Genomic DNA, 15,618 nt, shown 5'->3' on the forward strand with positions numbered 1-15,618 from the left:
ACTGCCCTTATGGCTGCTGTCAGCTGATCTAGAAGTACTGGATTCCCTGAAGTGTGATGGGCACTTTGTAACTGCTGCTGGAGGGAAGGTTGAGTCATCAGAAAAGCCAGTCTACCCATTTCAGAACCCGACATAACAATGTTTTCCACCCTCATATCATAACCCAGAGACACAAAAGCCATGTAGGCTGAGGTTCTGATGGCTTCTGACCAAACCGGCTCATGTCCACCAGCTCATCCTGGGTATAGAGTCGGAGCATAGGATGCTCCACACCTGGTTGAGGGGGTGCTCCTCCCCCTGAAGAGCCCATGATTCTTGAATTCTTATTTTCTTAATTACAACCAGGCAGGCTTTCAATATGGGAGAGGTTGGTGGCTTGGGCAGTGGCCTTTGCAACAGATCAGCTCTCCTCTACCATCTCCGGGGATGAAGGCATTGCTCTTTCCGCCCCCTCCCCCACAGCCTCCTGCAATGCGGATTCTCCAGCTGCCTCCTCCCTTGCTGCTAACGTATATTTCAGGAGCACCACCTGTCTTCTCAATAACTGCCTCTCTTTCTTAAGGGCATCCCATAGGTCATTGCCCAGCTCCTCCAACCAATGCTGAAGTGTGCCTCTCTCTTGCCAAAGTGTTATCTTTCTCCTACCCTTTCTACTATCTTAAGAAACAAACATTCCACAACCTCAGCTGCTACACAGCCACTCAGGGCCTCTAAGCAGTTTTCTATCTCATGGAGGAATAATTCTACAGGTTCCATTGTCTCCACCCTTCCCAAATTCTGGGAAGATCCCACTCATCTAGGAAAGTGCTTTATCCTAGACCAATTCCTCACTAGGGGCTCCTCAAGTGGAAGCCCCATGGATAGAGGGCTCCTGAGTGAAACTGCACCCTCCACTGCTGCCTGAGGTAAGGGTGAATCATCACCCCCCACCACAGTAGCCACTGGAGCCTCCCCACCATCCACAGGGGCAGCCCGCCCAAGTGTTGCACCCATGAAGACAGATTTCAGGTTTAGATGTCCTGTCAACTGCCACAAGGTGTCACTCCAGGGGAAAAATATATTCTCAGCCCAGGGCAAATTACCTTTGGAGCCAAAATCAGTTAAAGGGAGAAATAAAGTGGGAGAAATCCATTTATTGCTTACAAGCAGTTGTCCACTTCTGCTTGCCCATGCCTTTCATGACACAGCTGCAAAAAAGGGACCCCACCCATTCTCTCTGGTCCAGATATAACCTCGCTCCCCCTTGTAATCACCTATTGATACGGAGATGCACTAAGGCCAAGCAAAAGATTCTGGAAATATTGCAATTTTATCCACAAGGGGTAAAGGAGATTTCTTCCTCCCCAACACTTCTTACCCAGATATGTCAGAGCATATAATTTGTGGAGTTCTGTGTTCTGGGGTGGCCTGGAGCAGCTGTTTGTAGAAGCAGGGAAATGGACATAAGGCTGGGGTGTTCACAGGCCTAAGTGAGAGCTCCTGGTAATGCATGGCAGAGGCTTGGGTGGGATGATAATAAGGGCAGATGTCTGAAGTGGCTATGGACCAGCCTGAACCTCAGGGAATCTGAGAATTACATGCAAACATACAGTATAGGAATCCAATAATTTACAAACAAACATATGATATTATAAGAAGTCATGAAGGTGGTGAGCACTATAAAGCAAAATAAAGCAAGAGGGATAGCAAAGGGAATTGCTCTTTTAAAAAGGGGGGCTTGGGAAGTCATCTTTGAGGTGGTAGCATTTTAAGCTGAGACCCAAATGAAGTGAAGGGGTGAGGGGATGGAGCATGCTAGCACGTTGCCTGGAATAGCAGCAGGAAGTCCTAGTGACTAGAGCTGAAGCACAGATACACAGGCAGCAGTGCTCAGGTCACACCTTTGTGCACCATGATAAGGATTCTCATTCTGAGAATGTCGGAAGTCATTACAGAGTCCTGAGCAAGGGAATGACATGATCTGATCTTGCTGTTCTACAGGAAGACAATAAGGTAGGATGTTACTACAGCATTTTTTAAAGACTTTTACCAATTTATTTTTAAAATTATGGTAAAATACACATAACATAAAATTTATCATTGTAACCATTTTAAGTGTAGGGTTCAGTGACATAGAACATTCAGAGTGCTGTGCAACCATCATCACCATCCATCGCCAGAGCTTTTTTCATCTTACAAGGCTGAAACTGTGTACCCATTAAACTATAACTCCTCATTTCCTTCTCCCTTCAGCCCCTGGCAACCACCCTTCTACTTTCAGTCCCTATGAACTTGACTATTTAAAAAAATATATCATGTAAGTGGAATCATACAAAAAAAAGTATTTGCCTTATTGTGACTGGCTTACTTAACTTAGCATAATGTCCTCAAGGTTCATCCATGTTGTAGCATGTGTCAGAATTTTCTTCCTTTTTAAGGCTGAATAATATTCCATTGCGTATATATGCCTCATTTTCTTTATCCATTCATCCATCAATGGATACTTAGACTGCTTCCATCTTTTGGATATTATGAATAATTCTACAATGAACTTGGGTGTAGAAATATTTCTTCAAGACTCTGATTTCAATTCTTTGGGGTATATACTCAAGAGTGGAACTTCTGGATCAAATGGTAGTTCTATTTTTAGTTTTTTGAGAAACCACACCATATTGTTCTCCACAATGGCTGTACCATTTTACATTCTTACCAAGAATGTACAAGGTCCAGTTTCTCCACATCCTTGCCAATGTTCATTATTTTCTATTTTTTCAATTGTCATTCTAATGGGTATGAAGTGATAGTTCATTGTGGTTTTGATTTGCATTTCCCAAATGATTAGTGATGTTGAATGTCTTTACATGCTTAATGGCCATTTACTGATTTTCTTTTGAGAACAGTCTTCAAGTATGTTACTCATTTTTTAACTGGGTTGTTTGTTTTTATTATTGGAATTTTTAATTATCAACAGAGTAAAAAAGTAATCTACAGAATAGAAGAAAATACCTGCAAATAGTATATCTGATAAGTGATTGATACCCAGAGTTTTATTTGTATGCTGGATATTAATTGCTTATCAGACATATGATTTGCAGGTATTTTCTTCTATTCTGTGGATTACTTTTTCACTCTGTTGATAGTGTCCTTTGATGCATAATGGTTTCTAATTTTGATGAAGTCTTGTCTATTTTTTCTTTTAAAGTCTGTACCTTCATAACCAAGAAATCAATGCCAAATCCTTGAAGTTTTCCCCATATGTTTCTTCTAAGAGTTTTATAGGTTTAGCTCTCATGTTTAGGTCTTTGATCCATTTTGAGCAAATTTTTGTACATAGTGTTAGGTAAGGGTCAAATGTCATTTCTTTTCATGTGGATATCCAGTTTTCCTAGAAACCATTTGTTGTAAACATTCTTTTCCTATAAATGATCTTGGCACTCTTGTCAAAAGTTATTTTATCATATATGTGAGGATTTACTTTGGAGTTTTCTATTCTACTCCATTAGGTTATATATCTGTCTTTATGCCAAGACTACCTTATTGATGTTTTATAATATTTTGAAATCAGAAAGTATCCATCATACAACTCCATTCTTCTTTTTCAAGATTGTTTTGGCTATTTGGGTATCCCTTTAGATTCCATATGAATTTTGGGATGGATTTTTCTGTTTCAGAAATAAAATATCATTGGAATGGGATTGTATTGACTCTGTAGATTAGTTTGGGTAATATCGACATCTTAATAACATTAAGTCTTCCAGTCCATGAACATGAGATAACTTTCCATTTATTTAATTTCTTTCAGCAATATTCGTAGTATTAAGTGTATACATCTTTTACTCCCTTAGTTAATTCCTAAGTGTTTTATTCTTTTTGATGTTATTGTACTTGGAATTCTTTACCTAATTTCCTTTCTGGGTTCTTCACTGTTAGTGTAAAGAAATGCAACTGATTGTGTGTTTATTTTGTATTTTGCAATGTTGCAAAACTTTTTATTAATGCTGACAGGTTTTCTTCTTGTGGAATCTTTAGGGTTTTCTGTGTATAAGATTTTACTGTCTGCAAACAAACTTGATTTTACCTCTTTCTTTCCAATTTCTTGCCTAATATTACTGCAGCATTCTATTGAAGGGATGATGAGGATTTTACTGGGGATGGTGGAAGTGAGATATGGTTGGATTTGGGACATATTTTTCAGATAGAACAAATGGAATTGGTTGGCTAGGATGTTGGTTGTGGAAGACAAACAGGAGTTAAGCATGATGTCTAGGTTACACAGATTAACTGGCTGAGTGGTTGTGGTGCCATTTGATTAGATGAGGTAGATGGAGAAGTGTACACTTCACGGGGGAAGAGAAAAGCTCTGTTTTGGCCATATTAAATTTGGCTATGGATGTGGATAATGTTGGTAAGAGCAAAAGAACAGGAAGAAGTCAAAGGAGACTTTTAGGGCACACTCACACTTAGAAAAGGGTGGAAAAAAGGGCATCGAAAGGGAGGCAAAGAGAAAGTAACCCAAAGGGTAGAAAAATAACCAGAAGGGTAGAAGAAACAAGAAGGTGGAAGTCTCAAGAAAGCAGCATTGGTAAACTGTGCAGCTTAATTGGGGGAAGAAGGTAAACTGAGGGAAGAAGAGGAGCACTGAGAAAGAACCATTTACATGAGCAATGAGGTCACTGGTTCATTGGTGCAAGCATTTCAGTGCAATGGGTCAGTAATTGTTTCCATCTGTGTGAGTGACTTGAAAAAGCAAGTGGGTGATGGGAAGTGCTCTAAACAGCTCTAAAATGCTATACAGGTAAGGTAGTGTTGATATTACTGTTGTCATGGAAATAACCGTTTAAGAGAACTTAAAGCCACTTAAAACCCCTGACTCTAGTCCATTTGATTTGTTGTGAAAGATGCTGGGAAAAAGTCATTAGTGGGGCAGGGCTAATCCAGGTTTTTTCCTTTTAGATGTCGTCCCTAAATGGAAATCTCCTCCCCTTCTGCTCGAGAAGGATGCCATATCAACACCCACACTGACTTCTATAAGGCACAGATGACTCAGTGGCCCAAGTTCCCTTTTCTCTTTCTATTAGCTGACACTGTTCGTAAAATATAATTTGCTGTTTCACTTTTCTTTTAATTGGGTAAGCTGAATTACTTGAAGGAGGAAGGCAGGAGAGATAGAGGAGACAGAAGCCAAAGAGCTGCAATAAAGAAACCAGCAGGTGAGCACTTTTGTCTTTGCTTTTTTAATTCACTGTTGAGAATTACACCTTGTTTATCACTTCATAGTCAGAAGAATAATTTTTTTTCTACTATAAGTTTTTTTTCTACCATATACTTGATAGTTTAAAAAATAGTAGGAAAGCACAAAAAAGTAGAAGAAAGCAAAAACCACCACTAAGATAGCCTCTATTGACATTTTGGGGGCATTTCTTTCCATTCTTTTTTTGTGTCTGTATATAATTTTGGTTCAACTTCCATAGTTATGTTCATACAGTACAACTAGGTTTATATTCATTTTTTCTATTAGAGTATATTTTTCCACATTGCTATAAATTCTTCATAATGATAATTTAAAATTTCTGAGTAATGTTGCATTGAGGAATCTACTTTACTCAAGGCCTTGTTTCTGGCCGTAGAGAATCTTATATTGTATATATATATATATAATGTCTTATATATACAGTGACCTATTTTTCATAGACTGGGTCATTTTATTGTAAGATATACTTTTTCCATTCAGGGTCTTGTTTTGGGGGGGACAGAGGTTAAGTTTGAGAATGTAGATTTCAGAGGTTTTACACAGAGAGACAATGAGAGGAAAAGAACGTGTGGAGTATGTGTTTACAATCTGTTCATTATGCCTTTGGGACCTCAGTCGGTGTCTGGACTCTAGCTGCACGTTCATCCAGAATCATCTGATTCTGAAGAGATTAGAAAATGACCCTTAGAATAATTGAAACTTAACTTTTGGAGATGAGCTAGTCATTTGTAGTGGCATTTTGTTTGTTTGTTTTTCCAAAAGCTTCCCAGGTGGTTCTAATGGGTGACCAGCATAATAACAGCTGACTTAAGTCATTGGAAATATCTTCCTCTATCTGACATATATATGAGAATAATATGTATTAAGGGAAAGACAGGTAAAATTTCAGGCAAGCCACCCAAATCTCCCTTCAATACTATATCATTAATGCAAGAGTAGTTTGGGGGAAACAAATATGTCTTCTAGAAATTAATAACCTTACCACATAAACTTGGAATGAGAAACAACTTGAGAGTTCAATTTACTAATGTTTTTAAGAGATGGATTTGTATGAGTGTGTTGGTGGTTAAAAGTTAGAGGTTGAGGTTCCAAGAATGTTCTAAATGCATCATAATTAAGCCAAACATCTATTAATAGTCTGCTTCCATGCCCACCTGGGGCCATAAGGGATACCCTATCATCTAAGCAGCACCTGTTCTGGAAGAAAGATAATATATTTTTTTCAATGTACTCGTTACTATGTGTCAAGGGTTACCTTGAGCATTTTTTAGTAACTCACATAATGCAGATTTAGGGACTCCTATTTTTCTAGTTTGTCTTGCACACCAGGCACTGAGATGTGCTAGCCTCCCAAGGCTAAGCCTGGAACATAAAATCTAAGAAGGACTTGTGCAATTACCCAGTGAGCTCTCAATGCTATGCTGAATAATTCAGAGAAAAGCAAGTATTTGCCTAGGTTGCCCAACTTTGCTATAAAGCCTTACAAATTCATGCAGAACACCTAGCACCATGTCTATGCATTTTTCAGGGCACTGACCACGTCCTTCTTTGTACTGGAACAACTTATGTGAGGGTCTCATCCCTTCTATTGGTGCAAGAATGCCTGCAGATGGAGTCCTTGCAGAAAACCCAGTATATGGGCTCTACTAAGAATAAATGGGAAGGTGCAAATAAATTAATTCATCAGTGAATGTGAGCTTTAGTTAGCAGCTTATGTTTATCTCCGTTGAAACTGTTAACCCCCTTTGTATTCATCGACTCATGGAAAAAATGGTACAATCTTTGACAATATTTAAAAGAAAACTTCTATTGGATTGATGACTTGGTGGCAGCCTGGGTTGACCCTTTCACAAAGAAAGTAATGGGGACCTAAGCAGCGAGCAAGACCAAAGAACCCCAAGTTGGGAGGCTCCTTTGGAAGAGTCAGGGCCCAGCAAGGGAGCTTTTCTCATCGTTAGTGTTTCAAAGAGAGGTTTAAGAAAGGGTCTGAGGAAGAATAAGAAGGAAGGGGATAGAGGGCTGGGGAGAGAAAAGTAGAGAGAAGGGGAAAGGAAGCCTATTGACTCTGGGAGTTTAAATATTCATTAGGCCAGGAAAATCTAAAAGGATCCAGTCCAAGGTTATTACCTCTATTGTACAAGAAATTTTTATCATGAAAAAACTCCTTTCCCATGTAAGTGTCCTCCTTTGAGGCCATAGAGACAGCCTCTTGCTGCTGAACCTCTGGTGTTATGGAAAATAGAAAAAGCCTGGACTGGATCGCCGACAGAAAACACCAAGCAGCACTCGGAGGTCTTGGAGTGTTGAGGCTTTATTTCACCTTGGCAGGCTCAGAGGGGAGTAATCTCCCAAAAAGTCTGAGTCCCGAACAAAGGAAAAGGGAGCAATTTATACCTTTCTGCTTCCTTATCTGTAACATTCCTACATAAACAGCAAGTGAGCAGGCAAGGGGGAGGGAGTTAAGGGAGCGAACCTTGGGACACTGCGCACGGGGAAACCAGGGGACTGTTCTTTTTTTTTGTTTGGGTTGAGGAGGGGGGCGAGGCAGAGGGGAGCCACCTCGTAAATTACTGTCCTTGTAGTGTTGTTTGTGTTGAGGAGGGAGGGGTGGGAGACCAAGTGGAGCCACCAGCTAGGTTGCTGTCCTTGTAAATTTTCCCTATCACTCCCCCCTCTGATGCCCCTTCAAACACTTCGTTTAGGGGGCATCGTCTCCTTGGCTTATGACAGGGTCATAGTGGCTCTGCATATATAGGAGCTGTATGGAGGAAACGCGTTCCTCGATAAAGTTAATGAGCCAGTTAAATATACAGGGTTCTACTAATAGTTTAAGGAACAGCAGAATCGCTGGCCCAGCAAGGCCAGTTAGAAGAGTTGTTAGCCATGGATTCTATTCAAACCATCCCTGGAACTAAGACTTTTTATTTTCTAACATTTTATTCCTACACTGGATGTTTTCTTTTACTTTGTCTAGATAACTCTTAACTATGCCAGACTTATTTGCATAAAAACAACAATCTTCTTTAAGGGCTATACATAAGCCTCCCTGTGACAAGAACAGGAGGTCCAGTACTCTATGACTTTGCAACACCACTTCAGCCAGGGAATTAATCTGATCTTGCAGCTGAATCATGGTGGTTTCAAGCTGCTCTAAAGCTTGATCAGCTTTCTCTGTTAGGGCATCAGGCCCTAAGTCTCTTTATTACAGCTGCTGTGTCTGTTGCAGCTGATCCAGCTCTACTGAGCCTGACCAGAACAGGGATCAGTAAAGGGACAGCTTGTTCTGCCTAGGAAATCTCACTGGGGAAAAGGAGGTAGCTCCCTTTAGCCCACTATGCACTTTATAACTTTTGTACAGTTAAACATTACAGAGAGGTACTTTGGAAATGCAGGCTGAGACTTGGGTCCAGCTAGCAGAGACAGGTAAGCACAGTAAAACAACTTAACGATTACCCGATAGACAATAGAAAGGGCAACTTTTTTGAGGAATAGTCCAGTCCAGGGATGCAGCAGCACAGAGTCCAATGCCCAGAATAAAAGACACTACTCCAACGAGAGCCAGGATCTATGGCACGCAGGTGTCTATTAGTCAGAGGGCAATAGTCCGATGCAGAGGTGGAGAGGATCTGGAGGTCTGGCCGGGCCTCCTGCTGATGTGCTTCCTTGTCAGGATGACAGGCTCTTTTTACTCAGGAATGACAGACTCTTGGAGTGATGCCTGCAACCTTGAGGGCAGTAGGAGTAGTTAGAACAATAATGTGGGGCCGGTTTTCTGAGGTTTGAGGGGGTCTTCAGTGCAGTTTTTCCCAGGAGGGTGAGGTGGTATTTGCTGACTAGTTGCCTCCCAGTTGCAGTCGGGACAAAGATATGTCTGTCCCGCAACATCCACCATCCGTTGTCAGTTAAAGTGGCTCCAGTCTTTCTCCTTTTCAGTGTACCTGGGTGGAGGGGCCTCTACCAGGGTGTTAGGGCCATGGTGAGGGAAGGAGCTCTCCCTGCCTCCTTACTGGCTGCTGCTTTGGCAGCTTCATCTGCCATCCCATTTCCCTGTGCTGTAGGGTTGTTTTCCTTTTGATATTCTTTGCAATGCAGAATTGCTACCTTTATTATGTAGCGAAGAGATTGAAGGGCCTTTTCATATCTGGCAGGCCTAGGGATGGTACCTGTTCTGAAGCAGTTTGTATTTCCAGGAAGGTGGCTCTTGCCTCTTTTGTCCAGGCAGAGGCTTTCAGTCTGGCCCCCAAGGAGGTTGCAGAGGGGCCTTGCCATTGCTGAGAATCGAGGAATCCAGATTTTTGCAGAACCTGGTGGCCCCTAGGAACTTTCACATGCCCCACCTCATTTTGGGCTGGGGCAAGGAGTTAACGACCTTTTTCTTCTCTGGCCTTGGTGCCCTTTCTCCCTTGGTGAGGAGGAAGCCTGAGTACTGGACTTGCTGTTGCAGGTTTGTGCCCTTTTCTTTATGAGGCTCGGTATCCTGAGTCTGACAGGAGTTGCAGGAGGGCCTTTGTGCCTTTTGCACAGTTTTCCTGGGTGTTACTAGCAAGGAGGAGGTCATCTACCTACCACAGGAGGACTCAGCATGTGGCATCTCTCAGAAAGCTGGAAAGGTGTGCAGCCAATGCCTCTCTAAAGAGAGTGGGTGAGTTCTTGAACTCTTGTGGAAGCCGCATCCATGTTAACTGCATCTGCCACCCTGTATCCAGTCCAGTCCATTCAAAAGCAAATAAGAGCTGGCGTTAGGGAACCAGCTAGAGATGGAGAAAGGCATCTTTATGTCTGTGCGAGTGAACTATTTGGCAGGCTCTGGGATCTGGCTGAGGTCGGTGTGTGGGTTTGGGACCACTGGGTGTAAAGAAACAGTCACTCTATTAATGGCTCACAGGTCTTGAACAGGCTGGTGCCCTCCTCCTGGCCTTTTGACTGGTAGAAGCAGGGTATTCCAGGGAGACTGACACTCGATTAGAATGCCTGCCTCTCTGAGTCTGATCAGGTGTTCCTGGATGCCTGCTCTCACCTCTTCTGAGAGGGGATACTGCCGCTGTCTCTGTGGCTCTGAGTGTAAGAATACAGCAATTTATCTTCCATTTACTCCATGGTCTCAAGCACATAAGCCAGTGAAAATCATGCCTGGGCCTGCCCCACCTTATCTCTAAACATATCGACCCTCCCCCAAGGCAACAGGCCAAGCTGATCTACTACAATAAAAGGCACAACTCTCTGCACCATGCTGCTGCTCTCTCTGCTCTCTCTGTCTCTCTGTCTCACTGCTCTCTCTCTCTCCCTGTCTCTGTCTCACTGCTCTCGCTGCTCTCTCTTTCTCTCTGTCCCCCTCTCCCTCTCTCTCTGTTGGCCTGAACTTCTCTGTTTAGGTATATTTTATTGGCAATTTCAGTCATCTCAGTGAAACACTCAAGCTTTTGGAACGTTCATCTGATGTCTGGGGCAGCTTGGGCTACAAATGAGGTGTTTACCGTCTGCTGACTTCCTGGTGACTCAGGGTCAAATGGGGTGTAGATGCGATAAGCTTCACACAGTCTCTCATAGTAGTCTCCAGGAGACTCTCCTAGTTGTTGAGTGACTGAAGAAACTTTACTCATGTTCATAGGCTTTTTGGACCCGGCTTTGATTCCATGGAGGAGGGCATCCTGATAACGGCGGATCTGGTGCTGCCCCTCAGGGGTGGTGAAGTCCCTCTTGGGGTGCTCCTCAGGGACATCAATTTCAGCCTATGCACCCTGACCAAGGACCCCAGCTGCCTCTTCTCTTCTACTGTGAACAGGACACTGAGAAGCTGTTGACAGTTTTTTTTAAGTTGGCTGATTGATTTGGAAGAGGGATTACATAAGATCAACCAGGGCTTATGGCTTTTCTGACTGTGTTTCAGTTGTGGAGAAGGGTTGATAGTAAAACATGGACTGGCTGGTCTGGATGGTCTCATACTTATTATGTCTTTCAGGCCCTGCATGTCTTGTGCTGGCATCTGAAGGGCATCTGCTCCCAGCTGAGGGTGCAGTCAGGCTGCTGGTCCAGGGGGAAGTGGGTTCACTGGTCTGGAGTTGGCAGGGAGGCTGATAGCGACGAGGTATCAGGGACCAGGGGGGCTGGTTGCTGATGGCTTTGGAGGCACAAAAGGCAGGGGCAATATTAGCTCTTCCTCTGGGTCACCAGTAAAAATGTGCAGAGGCTCAGGCTTCTGTTGTTTCTTTGCAGGCTTCTTTGTTGAGGCAACTAAGACCCTACTCTGTCCTTGCCTGTTGCAAGCAAATTGCACCCAAGGGGGAAGAGTCTGGGCAGTTTCTAACCGGGAGTTAAAGTATGGGAACTGATTAGGATGACCTGGATCTCTAGGGATGACCTGCCAGGCTCAGAGGATTGGTGGGACATCTAAAGACCCTTCCAGAGGCCACCCTACATTAAAGGTGGGCCATTCAGATTCACACAGGGCTTTCAACCTGCCAGGAGTTAATTTCACTCTGTAGTCTTCTGAAAATCTGTTCCTGAAATTCTTGATCATAGTGTCGGGGACTGTGGGTTTACTGTGCCCTGACCCTGACCCCATGATGTATCCATGGACGGGGCCGCGACAACAGACAAGGGAGGGGTGCCTCCTCTAGAAAGGAGACCAGTCAGATGCCTATCCGTTCATGCTCCTTGCGGAGACTTTGGCCAGCCTTGGCTAAGGTGCATCTGTATAAGTCCCAGGCCAGGTCAGCTGAAGCTGAATCACCGATATGCCCTGACGGCTGACCATGAAAGTGGATGAGGGCCAACGCAGATTCCATAGCACAGGCCACAGAATCATAGATTCAGTGCAGACTGAATGACTTCAGCTGCCCTGCACACTCACTCACACACACACAAACACACACACACACACACACACACACACACACACACACACACACACAGAGGCAGACCAGAGTTTAAACATTCCCCCCTGGGAATGTCTACCTGTGAGACTTCTAATAAGCCTCCTGGGAGTTGATCAGGCTCCCCTTCCACCCCAGTGGGTGGGACTGGCTGGGTCAGGTGCCCTGGGGCCTTACTGGATTCGATGTCGGAAACAGGTCCTCACCTGCCAAGCCTCCTTGAGTCCGGTGGGAACAGCAGAGCAGGGCTGGCCCAGGGCGACTGGGTGGGAGACTGCCGAAAGGTCAGGCAGGGCGTGCTTTCTCCTTTGAGATCTCCTGTTCCATCACTGCTCTGCCATTGCCCCAAACTGGTGGCAACAAAGGGCCAGTACGGCTGGGTTTCCCTATCAGGGAACCAAATGTTATGGAAAATACTGGAAAAAAAGCCTGGACTGGATCACCGACGGAAAACACCAAGTGGCACTCGGAGGTCTTAGAGTGTTGAGGCTTTATTTCACACTGGCGGGCTCAGAGGGGAGTAATCTCCCAAAAAGTCTCCCAAAGGAAAAGGGAGCAATTTATACCTTTCCGCTTCCTTATCTGTAACATTCCTATGTGCACAGCAACCGAGCAGTCAAGGGGGAGGGAGTTTAGGGAGTGAACCTTGGGACCCGGTGCTTGGCAGCACGGGGAAACCAGGGGAGTGTTTTTTGTTTGGGTTGAAGATGGGGGCGAGGCAGAAGAGAGCCACCTGCTAGGTTGCTGTCCTTGTAAATTTTCCCTATCACTGGTACACAAAACATGATCGCCTACATAGGACTTGGAGGCATCACAACTTCTTTGAACTTATTTGGTTTCTTTTCCTGTTGTCTCACCTTAACAATAATTTTGTTCTCTTACAAATTCTCTGAGAGATTTGAAGACAGTTCCCCTTGCTAACTACAGCAGACACAAATCCCTATGAGGAACTTGTTAGCACAGAACCAGAAAGAAGATTTACAAACCTCAGAGATGTAAATAGCTTTGCTTCCTACAATGTTTAGAACAAAGCACCATTTGGGCCCTTTTTGTGGCTACACCTTTGCCTCTAGGTCACTGACCCTGTATTACTATCTCCAGACTTTAGATTTGAATTTCAGAGGTAGACAGTTTGTGAGAAAAAATGCACTTAATTTTTTCCCTAGAAGGTATGTATTGTGAGACATAAAATGATAGGGTTGCATAACAGCTTCATAAGCTCACTCATTGCTCATTTGTTTGACACATCCACATGCTGTGAGCTGTGCTAGGGGCTGGGGTTGCAGCAGCAGACATGTGAGAACCCGTTCTCACCATCAGTGGGCAAAAGTCTGACGAGTGGGTCAAAACAGGGTCCAGCGGCTGCAGGGGCTGGTGGGGCGGCAGACAACCAAGACCTTTGAAGGCTCAGAGAAGGATTCTTCTAGAAGCAATGGCTAGAAAGAAGACCAAGGTTGGTTAAGAGATAGCCCCATGAGATGACTGGGGCTCAGAGTGCATAGGAATGAGAGAACCAGATGTGTTTAGGTGTTGAAATAAGTTCCATGAGGCAGGGTGGATTTTACTGAGGGGAGTAGGGAGGAGAGGATATGCTTGGTGACAAGATCCATAGTGTGAAGAGCCTGGAGATGAACTTTGTTCTGAGGTAATGATGGTTTTTAAGCAGAAGAGTAACATGCTCAGATATGTATTTGGGAAAGGTCACTCTGGCCACTGTGTGGAGAATGGATTGGGAACAGTAAGAGAGAATGCAGTGGACCATTCAGGAGATTGTGTCTTTTGTCCAGGGGACAGATGACAGCCTGTACTATGGCAGACTGACCCAGTCCCCGTGATATGAGGAGGGGTTGGTGGAAACTGTCGAGTAATGAGGCCAGATGTGCCTTAGAGGAGACATGGGGCAGCAGGATGGTCTGGAGAAGGTGGAAAGCCTGAGGCTTGCTTTTTCTCTGCCCTGTCCTCTTTGGATGGCAGAAGCCTGCTGCCTCTATTCTACTGACAGCTTCTTAGGGCACCTTCCAGGGAAATTCCCCAAGTTTTCCATTTTTCTGGACATATTAAAACATTCCTTCCTTATCTGTTTGTTTCTTACTATCTATATAGGCATACCTCACTTCATTGCACTTTGTTTTATTGCACTTCACAGATACTGCATTTTTTTTTTACAAATTGAAGGTCTGTGTCAACCCTGCATCAAGCAAGTGTATTGGTACCAGTTTTCCAAAAGCATTTGCTCACTTCATGTCTCTGTATCACATTTTGTTAATTCTCACAATATTTCAAACATTTTCATTATTATGTTTGTTATGGTGATCTGTAATCAGTGATCCTTGATGTTACCTTGTAATTGTTTTGAGGCACCATGAACTCATAGAAGACAGATAACTCAATCAGTAAATGTTGTATGTATTCTGACTGCTCCATCAACTGGCCATTCCCCCATCTCTCTCCTTCTCCTCTCTCCTATTCCCTGAGACACAACAATATTTCAATCAGGCTATTTAAAAACTGTATGATGCCTCTAAGTGTTCAAGTGAAAGGAAGAGTTGCATGTCTCTCACTTTAAATCAAAAGCTAGAAATGATTACACTTAGTGAGGAAGGCATGTCAAAAGCTGAGATAGGCTGAAAGCTGGGCCTCTTGCACCAAAAGTTTAGACAACTTGTGGATGCAAAGGAAATGTTCTTAAAGGATATTGAGAGTGCCACTCTAGTGAGCACATAAATGATAAGAAAGTGAGACATTTTTGCTGATCTGGAGAAAGATGTTGTGGTCTGAATAGAAGATAAAAAATAGCCACAACATTCCCTAAAGCCAAAGCTATTCCAGAAAAAGGCCCTAACTCCCTTCAATTTTATGAAGGCTGAGAGAGGTGAGGAAACCGCAGAAGAAAAGTTTGAAGCTAACAGAATTGATTCGTGAAGTTTAAGGAAAGAAGCCAACTCTTTAAAAATGCAAGGTGAAGCAGCAAGTGCTGATGTAGAAACTGCAAGTTATCCAGAAGATCCAGATAAAATTATTAATGAAGGTGAATACACTAAATAACAGATTTTCAACATAGATGAAACAGCCTTCTATTGGAAGAAGATCACCTAGGACTTTCATAGATTGAGAGAAGTCAATATCTGGCATCAAAGCTTCCAAGGAAAGGCTAATTCTTGTTAGGGGGCCAATGAAACCAGTAACTTTAAGTTGAAGTCTGTTTGAATGTGCATTTACCATTCCAAAAATCCTAGGGCTGTTAAGAATTTATGCTAATTCTGCTCTGCCTGTGCTCTATAAATGACACAAAAAGACTGCATGACAGCACACATGTTTACAACATGGTTTACTGAATATTTTAAGCCCACTCTTGAGACCTACCATTCAGAAAAAAGATTACTTTCAAAATATTATTGTTCATTGACAATGCACTTTGGTCTTTTAGACGTAATGTTATTGCACACTTAATGCACTTAGTGTAAACATGACTTTTTTATGCACTGGGAAACCACAAAAATTCATTTGACTCCCTTT

At 43.3% G+C, this 15,618-nt stretch overlaps 1 protein-coding gene across 11 annotated transcripts in view; it reads left to right on the forward strand.

Moving 5' to 3' along the window:
- Positions 1-4,994: 4,994 nt before the first annotated feature.
- The window catches only part of CYSLTR2 (cysteinyl leukotriene receptor 2), a 56,034-nt gene continuing 45,410 nt past the window's right edge, over positions 4,995-15,618 (forward strand). For all 11 annotated transcript variants that reach the window (XM_073212662.1, XM_073212665.1, XM_073212663.1 and 8 more), the window contains exon 1: positions 4,995-5,189. The gene's annotated coding sequence lies outside the window, so the exon portion shown is untranslated. The remainder of the gene's footprint in view (positions 5,190-15,618) is intronic.

Source organism: Manis javanica, chromosome 9 (assembly GCF_040802235.1).
Source record: "Manis javanica isolate MJ-LG chromosome 9, MJ_LKY, whole genome shotgun sequence".
Taxonomy (NCBI): Eukaryota; Metazoa; Chordata; class Mammalia; order Pholidota; family Manidae; genus Manis; species Manis javanica.